Below are 12,534 nucleotides of genomic sequence, written 5' to 3'. Positions count from 1 at the left end.
TTTTTTTCCTAACTCTTTTGGAACCCGTTGGTTGTACACTTAGTACCCTAGTATTATTTCACTCTTTTCTAATTATACCTGTTACCCAAGGTGGTACTTTATTGTGTAAGTAAATAATGCTGTTGTAATATTGTGTTATGTATAGATTGTTCATATTTCTGTCTTGTCTTCTAGGCTAATTTGTCAGCTCTTTGTGGACAGGGACTATGACTCATACTTCTTTTGAACCTGAAATTAGTGCTTTTCACAGGGCTGGGCAAAAAGCAGGTATTCTTGATTTGGAACCTTCTGTTCTGCCTCTGTCCATTGACTGAGCAATAGCCCCATGATGCTCGAGGTCTTCTTTTTTTTTTTTTTTTTTTTTAAGGCTGTACTGGTGGCATATGGAGGTTCCCAGGCTAGGGGTTGAATCGGAGCTACAGCTGCCGGCCTACGCCACAGCTCGCGGCAATGCTGGATCCTTAACCCACTGAGCAAGGCCGGGGATTGAACCCGCAACCTCATGGTTCCTAGTCAGATTCATTTCTGCTGCGCCACAGCGGGAACTCCTGCTTGAGGTCTTAACAGTGAGAACAAAGCGTGTGAGTTGAGCGCTCAGTCCCTCTCCTAAAGCAGTTGCAATTCTGGACGAGAAGGAAAGCATGTATTGCTAAGTCCCGAAGCAGAATAGGTTTCAGGTCTTCATGGGGAAAGAGAGAGCATTAAGTCTAAACTTGTGACAGAGATTTCCCAGGCTGTTTTTCTCTGAGGTAGCTTCCCCTGTCTATAGGTTTGGGTATTAAGGAGGTGATCATAGGCTGGGGTGATATATTTCCCTGCCTTAGTCCCTTAGCCAAACCATGTGAGCCTTATTCTTAGCTCAGCAGGGAGGTCCCTTCCTGATCTGGGGCCTGCACACCTATCCAGTTTGCTTTCTCCACACTCTTCTCTGCGTATTTTATGCTTCAGCCATATAGAATGTCTTTGAATTGCAAAAATGCAGTTTTCTCTAGCCTCTGTGCCTTTGCACACACTGTCCCTTTATCTAGAATGCCCAATGCCCTGGTCTTATCTACCTGGTAAACTTCTATTAATCTTTCAAGTGTCAGCTTCAGCTTCTTTGGGAGACCTTTCCAGACTGTCCCTGTAAAGATAATCCTTCTTTCCATGCCTTGGTTCATGCCTCTGTTTCACTAGTTATAACTTTAAAATGATGCTCTTTGTATGTCTGCGAGACTGTGTCTTTTTCCATTGATCTGTGGACTCCGAGAGCAAGGACCATATTGAATGCATTTCTTTATCCCCGGCACTAAGCAGAGTGCCTAGAAGTAGGTTCTCAATAAGTTTGTGGGCGAATATGTTGATAAATCGATGCTAGTGGGATTTTATGAAAATTGTGGCCGAGTGGCCTTGGATACAATGTTGCTTGTTAGACCATATTTGGGATCTTCAGTTATTCTCCTGATTTATTTTGCGGCTTTGGATAAATCACTTCTCTCAGAGCCTCTATTTTCTCATTTGTAAAATTGGAGGCTCATTTCTTTCATGCTGTCGGGGTGGGGGGAACACTGCAGAACTGAATGAGAAAGCATATAGAATCCAGGTGCTGGCCCAGGAAGGGGACTGGTGTTTTGGAACTGACTACTTCAAGAACACTGGTCCTCCAGGTTCTGGGTGGATCACATCCAAACCGCATAGGCTTGCAGAATTTTATTGTATCTGGAAAGGATCTGAGCGATAGATAGGTGTCGCTTTCCATCTTACAGATGAAGAAATTGGGCCTTGGAGAGGTTAAAGGACCTGCCTAAGGTCGTGTGGCGGTAGCCGTATGTTTAGGACATCTCACACTTCTTGCCTCATGGTCTAGGGTTATCCCTATTTTTGTTTTGCTTCTTTTTACTGGTCGTACACACGAATTAGAGGAGAGTCAAGGCCCAGGATGATGGAGAATTCTTATGACCTCTGGGATCACTGCACTGTCCTCCGACTGTCCTGCAGAGCTGCTAGATCTGAAAGGTTTCCTACCAGACTGCAGAGTTTCTTACGGCCACTGCATCTTTTCAGTTCCCCTGCTTGCCTGGGGTCCTACAAACAGGACACAGAAGGGTCACAGGGTCACCCGAGACGGAGCTGAAAGGAAGTGCCATCAAAATAAGCAACATAGGAAGATAAACAAACCAGGGACAGAGAGCTGGGATGAAGGTGCCTGGGGGCCAGGGCTGATGTCAGAGGGCCATGCGGTCAGTGCATGGGGTCTGTTTTTCCTAGTCCTCACTGGGGCTCTTGCTAGGCAAGAGGCCATCAAGATAGGGCACAGGAGGTGGTAGGATGGGAGGTTTCTAGGATACGAAGGCCAGGAAAAATATTTAAAGATTGAACAGAGGTTACTTCTCCATATTTAGTCCTTTTGTTTTTCCTCTTCCCTAAGAGCCTAATTTCTCATTTCCAGGGAGCCCACGGGGGCCAACTGATGGTGGCAGTGCCAGTTCAAGTCAGGGCTGGCTCTGTTCTCGCAGAGGACAACATCCCCGCAGAGAGTACTGCCTGGGACTGGGGGCTGAGAGGCACCTTTAGGGATGAAGACCAGTCGAGGCACTGGGGGCTGTCGCTACGTGCCAGTAGGAACTGTGTTCAAGAGGAAGTTTAGGATGAGTCGCTGGCGCAGCCCATGCTCAGCAGGGTCCGCTGGAGGGAGTTCCTTCCCCTGGCCCTGTCCATGCCTCCCTCTCTTCATCTGGTTGCCATCAGGCCGTGCGGCTGCTGGCGTGCTCTTTATTTATTTATCCCAGTGTAATGGGGTGAGGAGGGAGCTGGCCTAAGGCTGGCATTCCGAGGCCATGCCACGAGCCACAGGCGGTTTGCATGGGTGTGTGAGTCACTGGGGCTGCATGCTCCTCAAACCAGACGCGGCCAGGCTCAGGGACGGCAGGCAGCCCAAAATAGAGCCCCGCCCTCTGCAGCTGGCAACCCCTGGCTGGGAATCAGCCCTTGACACCAAAGCCTGGGCAGTTGCGTGAAGCTGGCTTTCTCGGGGAGGGAGGCCTTAACAGAGGTAGAGACTTTGCAGTTCTCTCCTTCTCTGTCTTCAGAGGAGAGTGTTCATCATAGCCTTGCCCCCCGTTACTGCGTTCTAAATGCCTCATAAGGCTTAAATCATCTGTTCCATGTAACACCTTAACCAATTTCTGTTATATAGTTCTAATTCTATGACTCTAGTTAACATTGATATGACTCAGCATTGTAAATGGAGCTGTGGCCTTTGTGTCCTGTCTCGTTGTAGTTAGTACCTTCCTCCCCTGTCTGGTTGCAGCCCAATTCTAGAGCAGAGTGAAGATATTCACTGCAGCTCTCATGAATCTAGAGCGTATACCAAAGACACCTGGGGCAGAAGAGGAGTCCTTTTAAAGTCCTCAAAACTGGAGTTCCCGTCGTGGCGCAGTGGTTAACGAATCCGACTAGGAACCATGAGGTTGTGGGTTCGGTCCCTGCGCTTGCTCAGTGGGTTAACGATCCGGCGTTGCCGTGAGCTGTGGTGTAGGTTGCAGACACGGCTCGGATCCCGCGTTGCTGCGGCTCTGGCGTAGGCCGGTGGCTACAGCTCCGATTCAACCCCTAGCCTGGGAACCTCCATATGCCGCGGGAGTGGCCCAAGAAATAGCAACAACAACAACAACAAAAAGACAAAAGACAAAAAAAAAAAAAATAAAGTCCTCAAAACTGCTGTCCTGTTAAGTTCACAGACCGCTTCTTGCTGGTTTCCTTGGCTGACTCTCCATCCTTTACCTGCCCCTCCAATGTTCGTGTCACCCAGGACTGGGTCCTTCGCTCTCCCTGGGCGATCTCATCCAGACCCCAGTTCTAGCCATTACTAGCACCCCCCTGAGTACCAGTTTTAGAGCTCCGCTACATTTCAGGCCCATATTTCTTTCTGCATATTTGACATTTCCACCTGGATGTCCCCCATGAAATATCCTAAACATGTCCAAATGAATCATCTACTCCCCCAAAGCCCTTTCTCTTCTTATATTCCTTATCTTGGGGAATCGTACCACTATCCATTCAGTTTTCTAAGCTAGAAACTTGGGAGTGACCCCCTTTTCTCTTTGTCCTGACTTCAAGGGCCTCACTTGTTAACCCTTCTGTGAATCTGGTCTTCTTCTGGATTCCAGCTTCCGTTGCCTTAGATTATCAGCCATCCTTGGCCCCGTTTTTGGTTTCACCATGTCACAGCCTCCAAACTTGTCTCCCAGTCAATACTTATTTCCCTCCAACTGAACTTGCAGTTATGTCAGAGTGATCTCTTTGAAACCGAAACCTATGATGTCACCCTCTTGCTTCAAGTCCTTAAATGGTTCCCAGCTGCCTACAGCATAAAGTGTAGACTCCTCGCATGCCATCCAAGGTGGTTCATGATTTGGTTCTGCCAACCTCTTCAGCCTGATCCTCTGTCTCTCCTCCATGCACCACCCCCTCCCCGCTTTCGTCATGTTCAGGTATTGACAGCTTCCTGCCCACACGTCTCTTGACCTGTTTGACTGGTAGTCTCTTCTCTCTTGCCCTCATGGCAAACTCCTGTTCAACTTTCCCATGTCTGCACTGATATCAGCCCTTTTGTGAATCTTTCATGACAGTGCTTCTCTTCCTCAGTCTCCCCCTTCTTCTGGGCATGGATACTCTATTCTGCTGTCTCCACAGCCCCCTGTACATATCTCTGCCGTAGCATTTATCATCAGGGAGAATGTGGAAATGAGAAGAAAGGCTAGGGAGGCAAAGAGTAATTGTGTTGGTTCATCCTTTCCCATTTAGGTTTTTCCTTTATGATGCTTGTCCATCCCTTCTCCTCAATATACTTTCTTAACATGGCTTCCGCAGCACAAGACTCTCCTGTTTCTCTCTATCTCATAGGTCATTCCTTCTCAGAATCTTTTGCTGGTTCTTCTCCCTTACTTGTTAATGGTGGGGTGCCCTAGGACTCAGTTGTGCTCCGATTTTTCTTCCTTTAGTGATCTCATTTAGTCCAGTGGCTTTAAAATATCACCTTATTGAGGAATCCCAAATTTAATTTTCATTCTAGACCTTGCCCTCCATGCCAGACTGCCTGCTCAACATTTTTACATGGGAGTCTAATAGAATCTCAAATTGAACATGTCCAAAACTGAACTCCCAATCCTACCCCCAAATTTGCTCTTCCAAGACCCCACCTCCCAGGTTGCTAGAAACTCCATGCCCTTGCTTGCTAGGGCCAAAAACCTTGGAGTCATCCTTGACGTCTCTCCTTTCACATCCCATGTTCATCAGCCTCTGGGCTCTACCTTCAGAGTGTACCTGCCATTTCACCTCTGCTCCTGCTACTCTTGTCTGAGCCACCATTGTCCCTTTTCCACATTTTTGCAATAGCCTCTGTATTAATATCCCTTCTGCTCCCTTCTGGGCCCATTATCAACAAAGTGATCTTATTAAAACACAAATCGCATCATGATACTCTCCTGCCCAATGCTGCCTTCATATTTTATTTACAGAGTGAAATGCAAAGACCTTATGATGGCCTACAAAACCTTAGGTGACCTGGAGCTCACTCCCTTTCTGATTTCATCTCCCCGCCTCTGCCACTCCACGGCGGCCACACTGACCTTTTTTTCTAACACTCTAAACATCACCACCTTTAGGCTTCATGCTGCCTCTTCCCTCCGCCTGGAGTGCTCTTTCTTCAGATATTTGTAAGGCCAATTCCCTCACTTCCTTTCTGTCTGAATTAATTATCTGTTGCTGTATAACAGATTGTTCCCAAATTTAGTGGCTTAAAACAGCAAACATTTATTATCTCGCATGGTTTTTGTGGCTTGGGAGAAGGTTCCACTTCATTGCCACATGGCCTCTCCATAGGGCCACTCACATGACATGGCCCTGGCTTCCACCAGAGCCAGTAATCCAAGAGGCAGACTGCGAGACCAAGACCAAGACCAAGACCAAGGTGGAAGCTGCAGTCTTTTTATAACCTGATCTCAGAAGTGACATCTCATCATCCTCTTCCTGTATTCTCTTCATTAGAATACAGGCCATAATCCGGGGGAGGGTAACACAGCTCCGCCTCCTAAGGGGAGGTGTGTCAAAAAGTGTGTGGGCATATCTACGTGGACCACAATCACATCTTTGTTCAAATGTCACCTCAGTGGGTTTACATTGACAATGCTGTCATGTGTCACTGTAAGCCATATCACCACCCCTCTCCATCTGGAATTCCCATTTCACTTTAACACGATGTCCATTTAATTTTTTGCCAAATAGCACTTATTTTCCATATTACCATCAAATTTAACTTCTCTTATTATGCTTATTGTTTTTTGTTTGTTTTTGTCTTTTTATGGCCATAGATGTAGTATATGGAGATTCCCAGGCTAAGGGTCGAATCAGAGCTACAGCTGCTGACCTACACCACAGCCACAGCAACGCAGGATCTGAGCCAGGTCTACGACCTACACCACAGCTCACGGCAAGGCCAGATCCTTGACCCACTGAGTGAGGCCAGGGATCAAACCTGCATCCTCATGGATGCTAGTCAGGTTTGTTACCACTGAGCCACAACAGGAACTCCTTATGCTTATTGTTTATGGTCTGTCTTCCCCTGCTACAATGTGTAAATTCACTGAGGACAAGGATATGTGTTTTGTGTGCTAGTTTATCCAAAGTGCCTAAAGCAGTACCTCTACACGTAGTAGGCACCTCTGTAAGTATTTGTTGATGGATGAAGGAATCATATCTGCCTACTCTTCCTTATTTTTACTATTTCCTGAGACCAACACCTGTCGGTAGCCTGAGACTTAGCCCTACTGTAAGCAGATGAGCAGCCTAAGGAGAGGACTACTGTCAGATGGCCTTGTTTCTTTGACACTTAGTTTTCTGGGAGGTAGTCCCAATTTGGGGATGAAGTATAAACCTTGACTCTTTTATTAGTGAGAGATCCTGGAACCTCTTTTTTAAGAGCTGGTTAAGAAATTAAATATCTCAGAGTTCCCGTCGTGGCGCAGTGGTTAACGAATCCGACTAGGAACCATGAGGTTGCGGGTTCGGTCCCTGCCCTTGCTCAGTGGGTTAACGATCCAGAATTGCCGTGAGCTGTGGTGTAGGTTGCAGACGCGGCTCGGATCCCACGTTGCTGTGGCTCTGGCGTAGGCCGGTGGCTACAGCTCCGATTCAACCCCTAGCCTGGGAACCTCCATATGCCGCGGGAGCGGCCCAAGAAATAGCAACAACAACAACAAAAAGACCAAAAAAAAAAAAAAAAAAATTAAATATCTCTAACTCTACAGGAATAAGAACCTGAAAAAAAATCCTGGAAAGAACATTAGTCATAGAGCCCAAAGCAAGTTATTAAGTTTCCTCCTTCCTCAGTCTTTCCTCTCTCTGGGCTCCACCTCCAAGGTTAGAAGGGCTGCTTCTCTGCCATGTATCTGCTGCTCAATATGTAGCTTTCCGAGGATGTTTTCTCACTCTCCTTCATGGGCATCGTAAAGAAGGATACATCGAGATGCATGAGAACATCCTCCCTACCATTGTGTGTGCAGGTCTCTGAACTATAGAAGCTTGCAGCTGGTTCATCCTTCCCGTGTTCAGTACTGTGCCTGTGCACATGCCAGGTTCTCCAAGCATCAGTGGTCATGTTGCCATCAAAGAGCTCACTGTGCTTAATGCCTGGTATTAGGGGCCACAGTAGTGGAGTGATTGGAAAGAGCTTCCTGTAAAAGGCAGGACGTGAGCTGGACTTTAATTTTTTTTTTTTTTTTTTTCAGATATGGCTAGGGAACTCTGTGAAAGGCACTTTAGATGGGAAGCACATGGGCAAAGGATACAAAATAAGAGTAAGAGTGAGTGGGGATTAGTAGAAAATAAAGTTAGCAAGATAATAACTTGAGGCGAGGTTGGTTGGGGGTGTGGAGCTTAAATGCTGGCTGGGAAGATTGGTGCTTTGTTCTGAAGGTCAGTGTTTTTTAGCGTACTTCTGCCTGTAATTCATTTATTTGCCCGTTTCAGTCTCGTTATTAACATCTATCATGACATGCAGTGATTTTCAAACAGGGGCACGTGTCCTAGGAAGGAGATGGGGCACTTCCTTCTGGCAGTTAATTACTCTTAGAGATAGTGGGAAACCGTTGGAAGTTTTGACTGGAGAAGTGACATATGAAAGTGATCTTTTAGGAAGATTAGGCTGTCAGTGCTGTGCCTATGTGATCTGAAGAATAGTGGTGCCATTGACAGACTGGAAAAATCATGGGTGGGGCTCAATTAAATCTAATCTTGGGCATATAAAGGAATGGTTTTCCTTATTTAAAACACAAGTCCACCAGTATTTGAGGTCTGGCGTGAAAACCTCTAGGGAGGAAGGGATGGCTGCACATGTTTCTCAACCATATTTCTTCTGCATTTTGCCTTCTCTTTGGGGTTTTCTCCCTGGGATTCTTGTAGTCACCATCGTGCCCTGCTACCAGGGGTCATGACCACTTCTTTTCTTTTTGGCCCAAGAATGTATAAAAATGCCTCTTTCTTTATTTTCCTTTTACAAAGTTTTGTAAGAGCTTATGCTTTCAAAAGACAAGTTATTAAAAATCTGAGGGAGCAAGAAAACAAAAATCTGGGGGAAAACTAAAAGGCAACCAATACAGAAAATACAAATGAGTGAAAATTAAATTCTTTTCCAAAAGGTAGGCTTTCTGGGAATCCCTGTACCACGTTGTAAATTCTCCTATCCTAAAACACTCAAAAATCAGGTGTTACAAACTCAGATGACTCCAGGAGATGGGTAGATAACGTAAAACAGCGTAGCAGGCTGGATGAAAGACAACAGAGATTTGGAGGGGCCTGTAGAAAACTAAATCATGCATATCTAGATACATCTAGACCCAGATCAGCCAGCACAGTCTAACAGACACTGCTCCCGGGGCTCTGCATCTGACTTCATTCAAAGGAAGTTACCAACTCTTCTAAAATGAAAACTATTTTTTTTTTTTTTTCTGTTTCGCCTCACCAAATCCATTGTTAGTCTCTTATTTATTTATTTACATCTTTTTTTTTTTTTTTTTTTGGCCTTTTTAGGGCTGCACCCTTAGCACATGGAGGTTCCCAGGCTACGGGTCGAATCAGAGCTACAGCTGCCAGCCACAGCCATACCAGCTCATAGCAAGGCCAGATCCTTAACCCACTGAGCGAGGCCAGGGATCAAACCCACAACCTCATGGTTCCTAGTCGGATTTGTTTCTGCTGTGCCATGATGGGAACTCCTCATTTATTTTTTATTTTCATTTTCATTTTATTTTATTGAGGTATAGTTGATTTACACTGTTGTCCATTTCTGCTGTCCTCATTTGGTTTTAATCTCTGGTCTGAGAAATCCACTTAGCTCAGAATTCAGTGTGAGGCAATGATAATTGATGCTTTATTTCTGGCACATATCTAGTCCTTTGAGGCCCAACCTATATGCCTTACATGCCTCTGCAACAGTTTGCCTTGATTCACACAGTCGTCTCCCTCCTCTTCCCCTAGTAGAGGAAGGGTTTCATTAAAGTCCATTCATTGTAGCATGACCGCTTAACGATGCCTTAGCTTATTTTTATTACAAAAAAAAAAGATGCCTTATATGTATTAGAGGTAATTTAAAAACATGAGATGAAGATCTTTTTTAATACGTGTTGGATTTAAATTGATTACAGGACGTACACATCGTGGAGATGTTCAGGAAAGAGTTTAAAAAATAATGTTGAAGCTGAGGTGGAAAAAGGACCTATAGAAATAGATTTGGGAATATTCTGCAAAGGAGCCACATTTGAAGGCATGTGAAAGGATGCCTCTTTTGCTGGAAACAGCATGGAGAAAAGCACAAACGTTCAATGGTTGAGATTTGGGCAACAGTCATAATTGGAAGGTAGTAGGAGCCAGTGAAAGAAATGTGAGTGAGGTAAGAGAGGAGTAAATTAGCTAAGCAAGGGGAACTAACGATCCTTAAGTAAAATGTGTGTGTGCTAGCCATAGCAGTAGGTGCTTTAGCTAAGTTGTAGCTTTTAATCCTTACAACAAACCTATAAGGTTGGCAGTGGGGGGGTTGTTTTTTGGTTTTTGCTTTTGGGTTTTTTTTTTTTTTTTTTTTTTGCTTTTTTAGGGCCACACCCATGGCATATGGAAGTTCCCAGTCCAGGGATTGAATCAGAGCTGCAGCAGCTGGTCTACGCCACAGCCACGGCAACGCCAGATCCTTAACTCACTGAACAGGGCCAGGGATCAAACCTGCAACCTCATGGATACTAGTCAGGTTCATTATTGCTGAGCCACAGTGGGAACTCCAAAGTTGGCATATCATCCTCTTTTTTTTTTTTTTTTTCTTCTGCTTTTTAGGGCTGCACCCACAGCATATGGAGGTTCCCAGGCTAGGGGTCTAATTGGAGCTACATCTGCCAACCTGCACCACAGCCACAGCAACTCGGGATCCAAGCCACATCTGCAAACTACACCACTTTCACAGCAAGGCCAGATCCGTAACCCGCTGAGTGAGGCCAGGGATCAAACCCGCAACCTCATGGTTCCTAGTTGGATTTGTTTCTGATGCACCACGACAGGAACTCCATATTATTCTCATTTTAAAGATAAAGAGTCAGGGGCTTAAGGGCTGAGTAATTTGCTTCAGGTCACTTCAGGTCACAGAATTCATCTTTATTCAAGTCCCATGCTTTTCCCGTCACCAAGGAGGGTGATCTACCTCTCCATGTGCTGGAGAGAGACCAGACTGACTGATTGCCAGAAAGATCTTCAGGGAATTCAGGATCTCGGGCAATATCAGCAGATTGTAGGTGGCTAAAGAAGGGCCTTGATAAAGCAATGGAGACAATAAGTGCAGAACTCTCATGTGGAAGTTTCACAATGAAAAGGAAATGAGAACTAGCTGGAGAGCTAGAAGTGGCTTAAGCAACCAGCAAACCCGCCCCCCCCCCATTTTTCTTTTATTTTCTTTCTTTTTTTTTTTTTTGTCACACCTGTGGCATATGGAAGTTCCTGGGCCAGGGATTGAATCTGAGCCACAGCTGCAAACCTATAGCCCCAGCTGCAGCAATGCTGGATCCTTAACCCACTGCACCACAGCGGGAGCTCCAAACCCCCCCATTTAAAGATGAGAAGACATATATATGTTTGAAAACAAAGAAGGCACTAGAGAAGGAGAAACTTACCCTGGTGAAGGGCAAATGATAGTGGGAAAGCAGGGACCTACGGAGTGGAGCGAAGTGAGGGGATAGGCCTTCCTCTGGGATTTACAGGTGGCATGAAGACACAGGCCATATTTTGGAGATAGATGACTTGATTTCTGCCTGTTTCCATCTTTTTTTCTTTTCTTTTCTTTTCTTTTTTGTTGTTTTCAGGCTGTACTAGAAACATATGGAGGTTCCCAGGCTAGGGGTCAAATCGGGACTGTAGCCACTGCCACAGCATCACAGGATCCGAGCCACGTCTGCAACCTACACCACAGCTCACGGCAACTGCAGATCCTTAACCCACTGAGCAAGGCTAGGGATCAAACCTGTGTCCTCGTGGATACTAGTCATTTCTTTAACTGCTGAGCCACAGTGGGAACTCTTCCATCTTCTTTTCCCAGAAGACGTAGCCTTTTCATCCAGGAATTTTGCAGTCCTTTCCAATGGCACTTAATTCTCATTACTTAAAAAGGGAATCAGATGGTTCCATGACATTTCTGTTATTCCAGAAATAGTGAAAGAGACGGAAGTCAAAGTGTAAGCTCTATTCCTTCCCCCTTCTGAGCTCCCACAACAGTTTGTATCTTCCAGTGTCACTTATCACCTTGGCCTTGGGTCGAAGAATGTCTATACTTATCACCCCTGGTAGGTGATAAACTCCTACAGGGCAAAAGTGTCTTGCTCTTTTTGTTTTCTCTTCTGAACCTTCTGCAGTGTCCTGTAGTAGGAGGTACACAATCATGAGTGCTTATAGCTCAGAGGTCTTTGCATTTGAGAAGTTTCTCACATTGGTAAATGTTGTCTCTAGAAATGGAGAGAGAAGACAAGAGTATCAAACAACAAGTTTTGCCTGATCTACTGACTTTATAACTTTAGCCTTATATCTAAAATGTTCTCTTATTTCACCTGTGGGTGGAATCTCTTTTGGTTACTGAGCCACATTGAGAAGTGAGAGTGAGACTGTAGGTTGGCAGCTTCGCTGTGCGATGTTTAGGGAACAAGACGGCAGGATTCGTGGGCGTCCTTATTATCTCCCATAAGGGGATTGTTCAGGGGGAAATTGCCCCAGAGTCTCAGGAAGCATTTTTTTCATTCTGTGTGGGAGATCTTTGGTCTATTTGGGTTTTGTTATTTGGAAATTTAAACTCTATGTGGACAGTACTTGTTAAGAACCAGCGAAAATATTAAACATCATGGAGTTATACTGAGATGTTAAAACATGGTTTCTGGGAGTTCCTGTTGTGGTGCAGTGGTTAACAAATCCGACTAGGAACCATGAGGTTTCAGGTTCGATCCCTGGCCTTGCTCAGTGGGTTGAGGATCCGGC

The 12,534-nt window shown here is 45.4% G+C and overlaps 2 protein-coding genes across 2 annotated transcripts in view; both read left to right on the top strand.

Moving 5' to 3' along the window:
• The window catches only part of NHEJ1 (non-homologous end joining factor 1), an 89,463-nt gene that overhangs the window by 10,908 nt on the left and 66,021 nt on the right, over window positions 1-12,534 (top strand).
• The window catches only part of SLC23A3 (solute carrier family 23 member 3), a 98,191-nt gene that overhangs the window by 24,812 nt on the left and 60,845 nt on the right, over window positions 1-12,534 (top strand).

Source organism: Sus scrofa, chromosome 15 (assembly GCF_000003025.6).
Source record: "Sus scrofa isolate TJ Tabasco breed Duroc chromosome 15, Sscrofa11.1, whole genome shotgun sequence".
Classification (NCBI taxonomy): Eukaryota; Metazoa; Chordata; class Mammalia; order Artiodactyla; family Suidae; genus Sus; species Sus scrofa.
Note: the sequence above shows the minus strand (reverse complement) of the source record. Positions and strands in the feature narration are given on the sequence as shown.